At 39.1% G+C, this 17,849-nt stretch overlaps 2 protein-coding genes across 2 annotated transcripts in view; one reads left to right on the forward strand and one right to left on the reverse strand.

Annotated features, from left to right (window-relative positions):
- The window catches only part of LOC147797558 (uncharacterized), a 45,007-nt gene that overhangs the window by 21,757 nt on the left and 5,401 nt on the right, over positions 1–17,849 (reverse strand). The window lies entirely within an intron of this gene.
- The window catches only part of LOC147797559 (uncharacterized), a 124,494-nt gene that overhangs the window by 8,281 nt on the left and 98,364 nt on the right, over positions 1–17,849 (forward strand). The window lies entirely within an intron of this gene.

The raw sequence follows: 17,849 nt of genomic DNA on the forward strand, positions 1-17,849 counted from the left end.
AAATGGCAGCCGACCAACACTTACCAAACGAACAAATGCAGTCACGAGATTTAGCTGTCTATGGAATCTGCCATTAATCGGCGGGTGGGTGTATGCATTCCAAAATGTGTAATGTGGCTGTTGACTACAACCAGACCAAAAAGCGGGACTTAACAAACATGGTATTGTGTTTGTCCCTTTATGTTTCCCTTGGGAATAAGTCACAAAAAGGAGTCAAATGTCCTTGTTGACAGAAACGAAGGTATTGATGTCATTTCTATAAATGGTAATGCTGGCGGAAAGATATATGTGCATCACACAATCGTGAATCGGTCAGTAGAAATGTTTGAGCGGAACTGCTTGCGGAAGTTGATGCAAAATATTTATCCCACGTAACTTGCCTTTTGGATTCCACACGTAGCTTGTTGGTGGTTTGGACGTTATTGGAAGAGAATTTGTCTACCTTCCCCGGGCGAGAAAAGGCCTGCAAAAGCATTTTTTTATTCGGAGCCTTTGACACCGGCCTAGAAGTGAAATTAGGTCTGATCGGCCGTAGTCTACGGTAGAGTCTAACTAATAGTCCTGCTGCCGACAAAGTATAATTGTCCAAGAAGTAGAAGGTAAGTTGGTGTTATAACAATCCAAAGTACCTTTAATCCCAAAGAATATAACACATTTTATTTTCAGAAGTTATTTACACAGAATGTTGTGAAAATCTTCCGTGCAATTAGAAACATTGAGACCAGGGGGTCTCTAAATTAATTCTAAAATAATGTTTATCCTCTTAGGAACGTTTATTTCGATGAAAAATGAACGCTACATCAATCTGGTCTAACAATATAGGACAAGGATTCTTTTATATACAGCAATAAACTTCCACCTGCCTGTCCTTTATTCTTGTACTCACAAGAGTATCCTGGAATACATAGAAAGTGGAAGCAAGTCCAAGTAGTAGACCAAGTGAGGCTGAGAATCTTTATGACACAATCTGCAGTGTGAAAAGGACAGAAAATGCCCCTTTTCAATATGAGTCTAGTTCAAAGATTTCTGTCATAATGTATGCTGGTTTAAGTCAATTACTTTCAAAGACAGATGAAAGACTAATAAGCACCTTAGGATAGTTTTCAGCAAGATATTTTATAAGATCAGAAAAGAAGGGTCCTTCAACTTGCCCCCAAACGTTCATGGTGTCTTACCATTTATTATATGAGAAATAATGTAAAACGCATTTATGTTTCCGCTCTCTGATGAAAAGATTCCATACAAGCCTTTTCATGATGTATCCAACCAGATGTTCTTCCAGACACACTCGTGGAGTGTGAAAGGGCGTAAGGTGCCCTAGCTTACATTAGATAATTTTTTTTCAGTTGAAGGTAATTTTATTTGTATTATTTGGTATTTAACGTATAGATCAAGGACCGTATACATGGTCTGTGTATCTGTATGGCATTTGGTGTATGTTAACGAGGGTGTATGAAGGGATCAGCCTTGTGTACGTAGTCGAGTCCCAATGTTTGAATTTGAGTCCAAGTTAGAGTCCACGTCTTATTAATTTGTGTACAAGAATGAGCCTTCCGATCAACCGGCTGTTGCTCATGCTAAAGATGACACTCAAAATGAAGGAATTAACATTCCATACATTTGGGTCCAGTTGTTAATCATACTCCGATTCCTTGACCAAAGGTCTCAACGTTTCTGATAAAATAACGGGTCGCCTCACAGTCACGTGTCCAATTCAAAGGAATTGTCTGGATCCCTGTCTTTGTTTTACTAAAGAGAACTCTGAGCACACTGGTGCATAGACATTCATGAGCCCCCACCGTGTAGAATCAGACCAGCCACTTCAAATCTCAGTTCAAAATGGCAGCCGACCAACACTTACCAAACGAACAAATGCAGTCACGAGATTTAGCTGTCTATGGAATCTGCCATTAATTGGCGGGTGGGTGTATGCATTCCAAAATGTGTAATGTGGCTGTTGACTACAACCAGACCAAAAAGCGGGACTTTACAAACATAGGGTTGTGTTTGTCCCTTTATGTTTCCCTTGGGAATAAGTCACAAAAAGGAGACAAATGTCCTTGTTGACAGAAACGAAGGTATTGATGTCATTTCTATAAATGGTAATGCTGGCGGAAAGATATATGTGCATCACACAATCGTGAATCGGTTAGTAGAAATGTTTGAGCGGAACTGCTTGCGGAAGTTGATGCAAAATATTTATCCCACGTAACTTGCCTTTTGGATTCCAACGTAGCTTGTTAGTGGTTTGGACGTTATTGGAAGAGAATTTGTCTACCTTCCCCGGGCGAGAAAAGGCCTGCAAAAGCATTTTTTTATTCGGAGCCTTTGACACCGGCCTAGAAGTGAAATTAGGTCTGATCGGCCGTAGTCTACGGTAGAGTCTAACTAATAGTCCTGCTGCCGACAAAGTATAATTGTCCAAGAAGTAGAAGGTAAGTTGGTGTTATAACAATCCAAAGTACCTTTAATCCCAAAGAATATAACACATTTTATTTTCAGAAGTTATTTACACAGAATGTTGTGAAAATCTTCCGTGCAATTAGAAACATTGAGACCAGGAGGTTTCTAAATTAATCCTAAAATAATGTTTATCCTCTTAGGAACGTTTATTTCGATGAAAAATAGACGCTACATCAATCTGGTCTAACAATATAGGACAAGGATTCTTTTATATACAGCAATAAACTTCCACCTGCCTGTCCTTTATTCTTGTACTCACAAGAGTATCCTGGAATACATAGAAAGTGGAAGCAAGTCCAAGTAGTAGACCAAGTGAGGCTGAGAATCTTTATGACACAATCTGCAGTGTGAAAAGGACAGAAAATGCCCCTTTTCAATATGAGTCTAGTTCAAAGATTTCTGTCATAATGTATGCTGGTTTAAGTCAATTACTTTCAAAGACAGATGAAAGACTAATAAGCACCTTAGGATAGTTTTCAGCAAGATATTTTATAAGATCAGAAAAGAAGGGTCCTTCAACTTGCCCCCAAACGTTCATGGTGTCTTACCATTTATTATATGAGAAATAATGTAAAACGCATTTATGTTTCCGCTCTCTGATGAAAAGATTTCATACAAGCCTTTTCATGATGTATCCAACCAGATATTCGTCCAGACACACTCCTGGAGTGTGAAAGGGCGTAAGGTGCCCTAGCGTACATTAGATAATTTTTTTTTCAGTTGAAGGTAATTTTATTTGTATTATTTGGTATTTAACGTATAGATCAAGGACCGTATTCATGGTCTGTGTATCTGTATGGCATTTGGTGTATGTTAACGAGTGTGTATGAAGGGATCAGCCTTGTGTACGTAGTCGAGTCCCAATGTTTGAATTTGAGTCCAAGTTAGAGTCCACGTCTTATTAATTTGTGTACAAGAATGAGCCTTCCGATCAACCGGCTGTTGCTCATGCTAAAGATGACACTCAAAATGAAGGAATTAACATTCCATACATTTGGGTCCAGTTGTTAATCATACTCCGATTCCCTGACCAAAGGTCTCAACGTTTCTGATAAAATAACGGGTCGCCTCACAGTCACGTGTCCAATTCAAAGGAATTGTCTGGATCCCTGTCTTTGTTTTACTAAAGAGAACTCTGAGCACACTGGTGCATAGACATTCATGAGCCCCCACCGTGTAGAATCAGACCAGCCACTTCAAATCTCAGTTCAAAATGGCAGCCGACCAACACTTACCAAACGAACAAATGCAGTCACGAGATTTAGCTGTCTATGGAATCTGCCATTAATCGGCGGGTGGGTGTATGCATTCCAAAATGTGTAATGTGGCTGTTGACTACAACCAGACCAAAAAGCGGGACTTAACAAACATAGTATTGTGTTTGTCCCTTTATGTTTCCCTTGGGAATAAGTCACAAAAAGGAGTCAAATGTCCTTGTTGACAGAAACGAAGGTATTGATGTCATTTCTATAAATGGTAATGCTGGCGGAAAGATATATGTGCATCACACAATCGTGAATCGGTTAGTAGAAATGTTTGAGCGGAACTGCTTGTGGAAGTTGATGCAAAATATTTATCCCACGTAACTTGCCTTTTGGATTCCACACGTAGCTTGTTAGTGGTTTGGACGTTATTGGAAGAGAATTTGTCTACCTTCCCCGGGCGAGAAAAGGCCTGCAAAAGCATTTTTTTATTCGGAGCCTTTGACACCGGCCTAGAAGTGAAATTAGGTCTGATCGGCCGTAGTCTACGGTAGAGTCTAACTAATAGTCCTGCTGCCGACAAAGTATAATTGTCCAAGAAGTAGAAGGTAAGTTGGTGTTATAACAATCCAAAGTACCTTTAATCCCAAAGAATATAACACATTTTATTTTCAGAAGTTATTTACACAGAATGTTGTGAAAATCTTCCGTGCAATTAGAAACATTGAGACCAGGAGGTCTCTAAATTAATCCTAAAATAATGTTTATCCTCTTAGGAACGTTTATTTCGATGAAAAATAGACGCTACATCAATCTGGTCTAACAATATAGGACAAGGATTCTTTTATATACAGCAATAAACTTCCACCTGCCTGTCCTTTATTCTTGTACTCACAAGAGTATCCTGGAATACATAGAAAGTGGAAGCAAGTCCAAGTAGTAGACCAAGTGAGGCTGAGAATCTTTATGACACAATCTGCAGTGTGAAAAGGACAGAAAATGCCCCTTTTCAATATGAGTCTAGTTCAAAGATTTCTGTCATAATGTATGCTGGTTTAAGTCAATTACTTTCAAAGACAGATGAAAGACTAATAAGCACCTTAGGATAGTTTTCAGCAAGATATTTTATAAGATCAGAAAAGAAGGGTCCTTCAACTTGCCCCCAAACGTTCATGGTGTCTACCATTTATTATATGAGAAATAATGTAAAACGCATTTATGTTTCCGCTCTCTGATGAAAAGATTCCATACAAGCCTTTTCATGATGTATCCAACCAGATGTTCTTCCAGACACACTCGTGGAGTGTGAAAGGGCGTAAGGTGCCCTAGCTTACATTAGATAATTTTTTTTCAGTTGAAGGTAATTTTATTTGTATTATTTGGTATTTAACGTATAGATCAAGGACCGTATACATGGTCTGTGTATCTGTATGGCATTTGGTGTATGTTAACGAGGGTGTATGAAGGGATCAGCCTTGTGTACGTAGTCGAGTCCCAATGTCTGAATTTGAGTCCAAGTTAGAGTCCACGTCTTATTAATTTGTGTACAAGAATGAGCCTTCCGATCAACCGGCTGTTGCTCATGCTAAAGATGACACTCAAAATGAAGGAATTAACATTCCATACATTTGGGTCCAGTTGTTAATCATACTCCGATTCCTTGACCAAAGGTCTCAACGTTTCTGATAAAATAACGGGTCGCCTCACAGTCACGTGTCCAATTCAAAGGAATTGTCTGGATCCCTGTCTTTGTTTTACTAAAGAGAACTCTGAGCACACTGGTGCATAGACATTCATGAGCCCCCACCGTGTAGAATCAGACCAGCCACTTCAAATCTCAGTTCAAAATGGCAGCCGACCAACACTTACCAAACGAACAAATGCAGTCACGAGATTTAGCTGTCTATGGAATCTGCCATTAATCGGCGGGTGGGTGTATGCATTCCAAAATGTGTAATGTGGCTGTTGACTACAACCAGACCAAAAAGCGGGACTTAACAAACATAGTATTGTGTTTGTCCCTTTATGTTTCCCTTGGGAATAAGTCACAAAAAGGAGTCAAATGTCTTTGTTGACAGAAACGAAGGTATTGATGTCATTTCTATAAATGGTAATGCTGGCGGAAAGATATATGTGCATCACACAATCGTGAATCGGTTAGTAGAAATGTTTGAGCGGAACTGCTTGCGGAAGTTGATGCAAAATATTTATCCCACGTAACTTGCCTTTTGGATTCCACACGTAGCTTGTTAGTGGTTTGGACGTTATTGGAAGAGAATTTGTCTACCTTCCCCGGGCGAGAAAAGGCCTGCAAAAGCATTTTTTTATTCGGAGCCTTTGACACCGGCCTAGAAGTGAAATTAGGTCTGATCGGCCGTAGTCTACGGTAGAGTCTAACTAATAGTCCTGCTGCCGACAAAGTATAATTGTCCAAGAAGTAGAAGGTAAGTTGGTGTTATAACAATCCAAAGTACCTTTAATCCCAAAGAATATAACACATTTTATTTTCAGAAGTTATTTACACAGAATGTTGTGAAAATCTTCCGTGCAATTAGAAACATTGAGACCAGGAGGTCTCTAAATTAATCCTAAAATAATGTTTATCCTCTTAGGAACGTTTATTTCGATGAAAAATAGACGCTACATCAATCTGGTCTAACAATATAGGACAAGGATTCTTTTATATACAGCAATAAACTTCCACCTGCCTGTCCTTTATTCTTGTACTCACAAGAGTATCCTGGAATACATAGAAAGTGGAAGCAAGTCCAAGTAGTAGACCAAGTGAGGCTGAGAATCTTTATGACACAATCTGCAGTGTGAAAAGGACAGAAAATGCCCCTTTTCAATATGAGTCTAGTTCAAAGATTTCTGTCATAATGTATGCTGGTTTAAGTCAATTACTTTCAAAGACAGATGAAAGACTAATAAGCACCTTAGGATAGTTTTCAGCAAGATATTTTATAAGATCAGAAAAGAAGGGTCCTTCAACTTGCCCCCAAACGTTCATGGTGTCTTACCATTTATTATATGAGAAATAATGTAAAACGCATTTATGTTTCCGCTCTCTGATGAAAAGATTTCATACAAGCCTTTTCATGATGTATCCAACCAGATATTCTTCCAGACACACTCCTGGAGTGTGAAAGGGCGTAAGGTGCCCTAGCGTACATTAGATAATTTTTTTTCAGTTGAAGGTAATTTTATTTGTATTATTTGGTATTTAACGTATAGATCAAGGACCGTATTCATGGTCTGTGTATCTGTATGGCATTTGGTGTATGTTAACGAGTGTGTATGAAGGGATCAGCCTTGTGTACGTAGTCGAGTCCCAATGTTTGAATTTGAGTCCAAGTTAGAGTCCACGTCTTATTAATTTGTGTACAAGAATGAGCCTTCCGATCAACCGGCTGTTGCTCATGCTAAAGATGACACTCAAAATGAAGGAATTAACATTCCATACATTTGGGTCCAGTTGTTAATCATACTCCGATTCCCTGACCAAAGGTCTCAACGTTTCTGATAAAATAACGGGTCGCCTCACAGTCACGTGTCCAATTCAAAGGAATTGTCTGGATCCCTGTCTTTGTTTTACTAAAGAGAACTCTGAGCACACTGGTGCATAGACATTCATGAGCCCCCACCGTGTAGAATCAGACCAGCCACTTCAAATCTCAGTTCAAAATGGCAGCCGACCAACACTTACCAAACGAACAAATGCAGTCACGAGATTTAGCTGTCTATGGAATCTGCCATTAATCGGCGGGTGGGTGTATGCATTCCAAAATGTGTAATGTGGCTGTTGACTACAACCAGACCAAAAAGCGGGACTTAACAAACATAGTATTGTGTTTGTCCCTTTATGTTTCCCTTGGGAATAAGTCACAAAAAGGAGTCAAATGTCCTTGTTGACAGAAACGAAGGTATTGATGTCATTTCTATAAATGGTAATGCTGGCGGAAAGATATATGTGCATCACACAATCGTGAATCGGTTAGTAGAAATGTTTGAGCGGAACTGCTTGCGGAAGTTGATGCAAAATATTTATCCCACGTAACTTGCCTTTTGGATTCCACACGTAGCTTGTTAGTGGTTTGGACGTTATTGGAAGAGAATTTGTCTACCTTCCCCGGGCGAGAAAAGGCCTGCAAAAGCATTTTTTTATTCGGAGCCTTTGACACCGGCCTAGAAGTGAAATTAGGTCTGATCGGCCGTAGTCTACGGTAGAGTCTAACTAATAGTCCTGCTGCCGACAAAGTATAATTGTCCAAGAAGTAGAAGGTAAGTTGGTGTTATAACAATCCAAAGTACCTTTAATCCCAAAGAATATAACACATTTTATTTTCAGAAGTTATTTACACAGAATGTTGTGAAAATCTTCCGTGCAATTAGAAACATTGAGACCAGGAGGTCTCTAAATTAATCCTAAAATAATGTTTATCCTCTTAGGAACGTTTATTTCGATGAAAAATAGACGCTACATCAATCTGGTCTAACAATATAGGACAAGGATTCTTTTATATACAGCAATAAACTTCCACCTGCCTGTCCTTTATTCTTGTACTCACAAGAGTATCCTGGAATACATAGAAAGTGCAAGCAAGTCCAAGTAGTAGACCAAGTGAGGCTGAGAATCTTTATGACACAATCTGCAGTGTGAAAAGGACAGAAAATGCCCCTTTTCAATATGAGTCTAGTTCAAAGATTTCTGTCATAATGTATGCTGGTTTAAGTCAATTACTTTCAAAGACAGATGAAAGACTAATAAGCACCTTAGGATAGTTTTCAGCAAGATATTTTATAAGATCAGAAAAGAAGGGTCCTTCAACTTGCCCCCAAACGTTCATGGTGTCTTACCATTTATTATATGAGAAATAATGTAAAACGCATTTATGTTTCCGCTCTCTGATGAAAAGATTTCATACAAGCCTTTTCATGATGTATCCAACCAGATATTCTTCCAGACACACTCCTGGAGTGTGAAAGGGCGTAAGGTGCCCTAGCGTACATTAGATAATTTTTTTTCAGTTGAAGGTAATTTTATTTGTATTATTTGGTATTTAACGTATAGATCAAGGACCGTATTCATGGTCTGTGTATCTGTATGGCATTTGGTGTATGTTAACGAGTGTGTATGAAGGGATCAGCCTTGTGTACGTAGTCGAGTCCCAATGTTTGAATTTGAGTCCAAGTTAGAGTCCACGTCTTATTAATTTGTGTACAAGAATGAGCCTTCCGATCAACCGGCTGTTGCTCATGCTAAAGATGACACTCAAAATGAAGGAATTAACATTCCATACATTTGGGTCCAGTTGTTAATCATACTCCGATTCCCTGACCAAAGGTCTCAACGTTTCTGATAAAATAACGGGTCGCCTCACAGTCACGTGTCCAATTCAAAGGAATTGTCTGGATCCCTGTCTTTGTTTTACTAAAGAGAACTCTGAGCACACTGGTGCATAGACATTCATGAGCCCCCCACCGTGTAGAATCAGACCAGCCACTTCAAATCTCAGTTCAAAATGGCAGCCGACCAACACTTACCAAACGAACAAATGCAGTCACGAGATTTAGCTGTCTATGGAATCTGCCATTAATCGGCGGGTGGGTGTATGCATTCCAAAATGTGTAATGTGGCTGTTGATTACAACCAGACCAAAAAGCGGGACTTAACAAACATAGTATTGTGTTTGTCCCTTTATGTTTCCCTTGGGAATAAGTCACAAAAAGGAGTCAAATGTCCTTGTTGACAGAAACGAAGGTATTGATGTCATTTCTATAAATGGTAATGCTGGCGGAAAGATATATGTGCATCACACAATCGTGAATCGGTTAGTAGAAATGTTTGAGCGGAACTGCTTGCGGAAGTTGATGCAAAATATTTATCCCACGTAACTTGCTTTTTGGATTCCACACGTAGCTTGTTAGTGGTTTGGACGTTATTGGAAGAGAATTTGTCTACCTTCCCCGGGCGAGAAAAGGGCCTGCAAAAGCATTTTTTTATTCGGAGCCTTTGACACCGGCCTAGAAGTGAAATTAGGTCTGATCGGCCGTAGTCTACGGTAGAGTCTAACTAATAGTCCTGCTGCCGACAAAGTATAATTGTCCAAGAAGTAGAAGGGAAGTTGGTGTTATAAACAATCCAAAGTACCTTTAATCCCAAAGAATATAACACATTTTATTTTCAGAAGTTATTTACACAGAATGTTGTGAAAATCTTCCGTGCAATTAGAAACATTGAGACCAGGGGGTCTCTAAATTAATCCTAAAATAATGTTTATCCTCTTAGGAACGTTTATTTCGATGAAAAATAGACGCTACATCAATCTGGTCTAACAATATAGGACAAGGATTCTTTTATATACAGCAATAAACTTCCACCTGCCTGTCCTTTATTCTTGTACTCACAAGAGTATCCTGGAATACATTGAAAGTGGAAGCAAGTCCAAGTAGTAGACCAAGTGAGGCTGAGAATCTTTATGACACAATCTGCAGTGTGAAAAGGACAGAAAATGCCCCTTTTCAATATGAGTCTAGTTCAAAGATTTCTGTCATAATGTATGCTGGTTTAAGTCAATTACTTTCAAAGACAGATGAAAGACTAATAAGCACCTTAGGATAGTTTTTCAGCAAGATATTTTATAAGATCAGAAAAGAAGGGGTCCTTCAACTTGCCCCCGAACGTTCCATGGTGTCTTACCATTTATTATATGAGAAATAATGTAAAACGCATTTATGTTTCCGCTCTCTGATGAAATGATTTCATACAAGCCTTTTCATGATGTATCCAACCAGATATTCTTCCAGACACACTCCTGGAGTGTGAAAGGGCGTAAGGTGCCCTAGCTTACATTAGATAATTTTTTTTTCAGTTGAAGGTAATTTTATTTGTATTATTTGGTATTTAACGTATAGATCAAGGACCGTATTCATGGTCTGTGTATCTGTATGGCATTTGGTGTATGTTAACGAGTGTGTATGAAGGGATCAGCCTTGTGTACGTAGTCGAGTCCCAATGTTTGAATTTGAGTCCAAGTTAGAGTCCACGTCTTATTAATTTGTGTACAAGAATGAGCCTTCCGATCAACCGGCTGTTGCTCATGCTAAAGATGACACTCAAAATGAAGGAATTAACATTCCATACATTTGGGTCAAGTTGTTAATCATACTCCGATTCCCTGACCAAAGGGTCTCAACGTTTCTGATAAAATAACGGGTCGCCTCACAGTCACGTGTCCAATTCAAAGGAATTGTCTGGATCCCTGTCTTTGTTTTACTAAAGAGAACTCTGAGCACACTGGTGCATAGACATTCATGAGCCCCCACCGTGTAGAATCAGACCAGCCACTTCAAATCTCAGTTCAAAATGGCAGCCGACCAACACTTACCAAACGAACAAATGCAGTCACGAGATTTAGCTGTCTATGGAATCTGCCATTAATCGGCGGGTGGGTGTATGCATTCCAAAATGTGTAATGTGGCTGTTGACTACAACCAGACCAAAAAGCGGGACTTAACAAACATAGTATTGTGTTTGTCCCTTTATGTTTCCCTTGGGAATAAGTCACAAAAAGGAGTCAAATGTCCCTTGTTGACAGAAACGAAGGTATTGATGTCATTTCTATAAATGGTAATGCTGGCGGAAAGATATATGTGCATCACACAATCGTGAATCGGTTAGTAGAAAATGTTTGAGCGGAACTGCTTGCGGAAGTTGATGCAAAAATATTTATCCCACGTAACTTGCCTTTTGGATTCCACACGTAGCTTGTTAGTGGTTTGGACGTTATTGGAAGAGAATTTGTCTACCTTCCCCGGGCGAGAAAAGGCCTGCAAAAGCATTTTTTTATTCGGAGCCTTTGACACCGGCCTAGAAGTGAAATTAGGTCTGATCGGCCGTAGTCTACGGTAGAGTCTAACTAATAGTCCTGCTGCCGACAAAGTATAATTGTCCAAGAAGTAGAAGGTAAGTTGGTGTTATAACAATCCAAAGTACCTTTAATCCCAAAGAATATAACACATTTTATTTTCAGAAGTTATTTACACAGAATGTTGTGAAATTCTTCCGTGCAATTAGAAACATTGAGACCAGGGGGTATCTAAATTAATTCTAAAATAATGTTTATCCTCTTAGGAACGTTTATTTCGATGAAAAATAGACGCTACATCAATCTGGTCTAACAATATAGGACAAGGATTCTTTTATATACAGCAATAAACTTCCACCTGCCTGTCCTTTATTCTTGTACTCACAAGAGTATCCTGGAATACATAGAAAGTGGAAGCAAGTCCAAGTAGTAGACCAAGTGAGGCTGAGAATCTTTATGACACAATCTGCAGTGTGAAAAGGACAGAAAATGCCCCTTTTCAATATGAGTCTAGTTCAAAGATTTCTGTCATAATGTATGCTGGTTTAAGTCAATTACTTTCAAAGACAGATGAAAGACTAATAAGCACCTTAGGATAGTTTTCAGCAAGATATTTTATAAGATCAGAAAAGAAGGGTCCTTCAACTTGCCCCCGAACGTTCATGGTGTCTTACCAATTTATTATATGAGAAATAATGTAAAACGCATTTATGTTTCCGCTCTCTGATGAAAAGATTTCATACAAGCCTTTTCATGATGTATCCAACCAGATATTCTTCCAGACACACTCCTGGGAGTGTGAAAGGGCGTAAGGTGCCCTAGCGTACATTAGATAATTTTTTTTCAGTTGAAGGTACTTTTATTTGTATTATTTGGTATTTACCGTATAGACCAAGGACGGTATTCATGGTCTGTGTATCTGTATGGCATTTGGTGTATGTTAACGAGTGTGTATGAAGGGATCAGCCTTGTGTACGTAGTCGAGTCCCCAATGTTTGAATTTGAGTCCAAGTTAGAGTCCACGTCTTATTAATTTGTGTACAAGAATGAGCCTTCCGATCAACCGGCTGTTGCTCATGCTAAAGATGACACTCAAAATGAAGGAATTAACATTCCATACATTTGGGTCCAGTTGTTAATCATACTCCGATTCCCTGACCAAAGGTCTCAACGTTTCTGATAAAATAACGGGTCGCCTCACAGTCACGTGTCCAATTCAAAGGAATTGTCTGGATCCCTGTCTTTGTTTTACTAAAGAGAACTCTGAGCACACTGGTGCATAGACATTCATGAGCCCCCACCGTGTAGAATCAGACCAGCCACTTCAAATCTCAGTTCAAAATGGCAGCCGACCAACACTTACCAAACGAACAAAATGCAGTCACGAGATTTAGCTGTCTATGGAATCTGCCATTAATCGGCGGGTGGGTGTATGCATTCCCAAAATGTGTAATGTGGCTGTTGACTACAACCAGACCAAAAAGCGGGACTTAACAAACATAGTATTGTGTTTGTCCCCTTTATGTTTCCCTTGGGAATAAGTCACAAAAAGGAGTCAAATGTCCTTGTTGACAGAAACGAAGGTATTGATGTCATTTCTATAAATGGTAATGCTGGTGGAAAGATATATGTGCATCACACAATCGTGAATCGGTTAGTAGAAATGTTTGAGCGGAACTGCTTGCGGAAGTTGATGCAAAATATTTATCCCACGTAACTTGCTTTTTGGATTCCACACGTAGCTTGTTAGTGGTTTGGACGTTATTGGAAGAGAATTTGTCTACCTTCCCCGGGCGAGAAAAGGCCTGCAAAAGCATTTTTTTATTCGGAGCCTTTGACACCGGCCTAGAAGTGAAATTAGGTCTGATCGGCCGTAGTCTACGGTAGAGTCTAACTAATAGTCCTGCTGCCGACAAAGTATAATTGTCCAAGAAGTAGAAGGTAAGTTGGTGTTATAACAATCCAAAGTACCTTTAATCCCAAAGAATATAACACATTTTATTTTCAGAAGTTATTTACACAGAATGTTGTGAAAATCTTCCGTGCAATTAGAAACATTGAGACCAGGGGGTCTCTAAATTAATCCTAAAATAATGTTTATCCTCTTAGGAACGTTTATTTCGATGAAAAATAGACGCTACATCAATCTGGTCTAACAATATAGGACAAGGATTCTTTTATATACAGCAATAAACTTCCACCTGCCTGTCCTTTATTCTTGTACTCACAAGAGTATCCTGGAATACATTGAAAGTGGAAGCAAGTCCAAGTAGTAGACCAAGTGAGGCTGAGAATCTTTATGACACAATCTGCAGTGTGAAAAGGACAGAAAATGCCCCCTTTTCAATATGAGTCTAGTTCAAAGATTTCTGTCATAATGTATGCTGGTTTAAGTCAATTACTTTCAAAGACAGATGAAAGACTAATAAGCACCTTAGGATAGTTTTCAGCAAGATATTTTATAAGATCAGAAAAGAAGGGTCCTTCAACTTGCCCCCGAACGTTCATGGTGTCTTACCATTTATTATATGAGAAATAATGTAAAACGCATTTATGTTTCCGCTCTCTGATGAAAAGATTTCATACAAGCCTTTTCATGATGTATCCAACCAGATATTCTTCCAGACACACTCCTGGAGTGTGAAAGGGCGTAAGGTGCCCTAGCGTACATTAGATAATTTTTTTTCAGTTGAAGGTAATTTTATTTGTATTATTTGGTATTTAACGTATAGATCAAGGACCGTATTCATGGTCTGTGTATCTGTATGGCATTTGGTGTATGTTAACGAGTGTGTATGAAGGGATCAGCCTTGTGTACGTAGTCGAGTCCCAATGCTTGAATTTGAGTCCAAGTTAGAGTCCAGGTCTTATTAATTTGTGTACAAGAATGAGCCTTCCGATCAACCGGCTGTTGCTCATGCTAAAGATGACACTCAAAATGAAGGAATTAACATTCCATACATTTGGGTCAAGTTGTTAATCATACTCCGATTCCCTGACCAAAGGTCTCAACGTTTCTGATAAAATAACGGGTCGCCTCACAGTCACGTGTCCAATTCAAAGGAATTGTCTGGATCCCTGTCTTTGTTTTACTAAAGAGAACTCTGAGCACACTGGTGCATAGACATTCATGAGCCCCCACCGTGTAGAATCAGACCAGCCACTTCAAATCTCAGTTCAAAATGGCAGCCGACCAACACTTACCAAACGAACAAATGCAGTCACGAGATTTAGCTGTCTATGGAATCTGCCATTAATCGGCGGGTGGGTGTATGCATTCCAAAATGTGTAATGTGGCTGTTGACTACAACCAGACCAAAAAGCGGGACTTAACAAACATAGTATTGTGTTTGTCCCTTTATGTTTCCCTTGGGAATAAGTCACAAAAAGGAGTCAAATGTCCTTGTTGACAGAAACGAAGGTATTGATGTCATTTCTATAAATGGTAATGCTGGCGGAAAGATATATGTGCATCACACAATCGTGAATCGGTTAGTAGAAATGTTTGAGCGGAACTGCTTGCGGAAGTTGATGCAAAATATTTATCCCACGTAACTTGCCTTTTGGATTCCACACGTAGCTTGTTAGTGGTTTGGACGTTATTGGAAGAGAATTTGTCTACCTTCCCCGGGCGAGAAAAGGCCTGCAAAAGCATTTTTTTATTCGGAGCCTTTGACACCGGCCTAGAAGTGAAATTAGGTCTGATCGGCCGTAGTCTACGGTAGAGTCTAACTAATAGTCCTGCTGCCGACAAAGTATAATTGTCCAAGAAGTAGAAGGGTAAGTTGGTGTTATAACAATCCAAAGTACCTTTAATCCCAAAGAATATAACACATTTTATTTTCAGAAGTTATTTACACAGAATGTTGTGAAATTCTTCCGTGCAATTAGAAACATTGAGACCAGGGGGTCTCTAAATTAATTCTAAAATAATGTTTATCCTCTTAGGAACGTTTATTTCGATGAAAAATAGACGCTACATCAATCTGGTCTAACAATATAGGACAAGGATTCTTTTATATACAGCAATAAACTTCCACCTGCCTGTCCTTTATTCTTGTACTCACAAGAGTATCCTGGAATACATAGAAAGTGGAAGCAAGTCCAAGTAGTAGACCAAGTGAGGCTGAGAATCTTTATGACACAATCTGCAGTGTGAAAAGGACAGAAAATGCCCCTTTTCAATATGAGTCTAGTTCAAAGATTTCTGTCATAATGTATGCTGGTTTAAGTCAATTACTTTCAAAGACAGATGAAAGACTAATAAGCACCTTAGGATAGTTTTCAGCAAGATATTTTATAAGATCAGAAAAGAAGGGTCCTTCAACTTGCCCCCAAACGTTCATGGTGTCTTACCATTTATTATATGAGAAATAATGTAAAAACGCATTTATGTTTCCGCTCTCTGATGAAAAGATTTCATACAAGCCTTTTCATGATGTATCCAACCAGATATTCTTCCAGACACACTCCTGGAGTGTGAAAGGGCGTAAGGTGCCCTAGCGTACATTAGATAATTTTTTTTCAGTTGAAGGTAATTTTATTTGTATTATTTGGTATTTAACGTATAGATCAAGGACCGTATTCATGGTCTGTGTATCTGTATGGCATTTGGTGTATGTTAACGAGTGTGTATGAAGGGATCAGCCTTGTGTACGTAGTCGAGTCCCAATGTTTGAATTTGAGTCCAAGTTAGAGTCCACGTCTTATTAATTTGTGTACAAGAATGAGCCTTCCGATCAACCGGCTGTTGCTCATGCTAAAGATGACACTCAAAATGAAGGAATTAACATTCCATACATTTGGGTCCAGTTGTTAATCATACTCCGATTCCCTGACCAAAGGTCTCAACGTTTCTGATAAAATAACGGGTCGCCTCACAGTCACGTGTCGAATTCAAAGGAATTGTCTGGATCCCTGTCTTTGTTTTACTAAAGAGAACTCTGAGCACACTGGTGCATAGACATTCATGAGCCCCCACCGTGTAGAATCAGACCAGCCACTTCAAATCTCAGTTCAAAATGGCAGCCGACCAACACTTACCAAAACGAACAAATGCAGTCACGAGATTTAGCTGTCTATGGAATCTGCCATTAATCGGCGGGTGGGTGTATGCATTCCAAAATGTGTAATGTGGCTGTTGACTACAACCAGACCAAAAAGCGGGACTTAACAAACATAGTATTGTGTTTGTCCCTTTATGTTTCCCTTGGGAATAAGTCACAAAAAGGAGTCAAATGTCCTTGTTGACAGAAACGAAGGTATTGATGTCATTTCTATAAATGGTAATGCTGGCGGAAAGATATATGTGCATCACACAATCGTGAATCGGTTAGTAGAAATGTTTGAGCGGAACTGCTTGCGGAAGTTGATGCAAAATATTTATCCCACGTAACTTGCTTTTTGGATTCCACACGTAGCTTGTTAGTGGTTTGGACGTTATTGGAAGAGAATTTGTCTACCTTCCCCGGGCGAGAAAAGGCCTGCAAAAGCATTTTTTTTATTCGGAGCCTTTGACACCGGCCTAGAAGTGAAATTAGGTCTGATCGGCCCGTAGTCTACGGTAGAGTCTAACTAATAGTCCTGCTGCCGACAAAGTATAATTGTCCAAGAAGTAGAAGGTAAGTTGGTGTTATAACAATCCAAAGTACCTTTAATCCCAAAGAATATAACACATTTATTTTCAGAAGTTATTTACACAGAATGTTGTGAAAATCATCCGTGCAATTAGAAACATTGAGACCAGGGGGTCTCTAAATTAATCCTAAAATAATGTTTATCCTCTTAGGAACGTTTATTTCGATGAAAAATAGACGCTACATCAATCTGGTCTAACAATATAGGACAAGGATTCTTTTATATACAGCAATAAACTTCCACCTGCCTGTCCTTTATTCTTGTACTCACAAGAGTATCCTGGAATACATAGAAAGTGGAAGCAAGTCCAAGTAGTAGACCAAGTGAGGCTGAGAATCTTTATGACACAATCTGCAGTGTGAAAAGGACAGAAAATGCCCCTTTTCAATATGAGTCTAGTTCAAAGATTTCTGTCATAATGTATGCTGGTTTAAGTCAATTACTTTCAAAGACAGATGAAAGACTAATAAGCACCTTAGGATAGTTTTCAGCAAGATATTTTATAAGATCAGAAAAGAAGGGTCCTTCAACTTGCCCCCGAACGTTCATGGTGTCTTACCATTTATTATATGAGAAATAATGTAAAACGCATTTATGTTTCCGCTCTCTGATGAAAAGATTTCATACAAGCCTTTCATGATGTATCCAACCAGATATTCTTCCAGACACACTCCTGGAG

Source organism: Acanthaster planci, linkage group LG10 (assembly GCF_054643075.1).
Source record: "Acanthaster planci isolate LZ-2023a linkage group LG10, COTS_SCS, whole genome shotgun sequence".
NCBI lineage: Eukaryota > Metazoa > Echinodermata > Asteroidea > Valvatida > Acanthasteridae > Acanthaster > Acanthaster planci.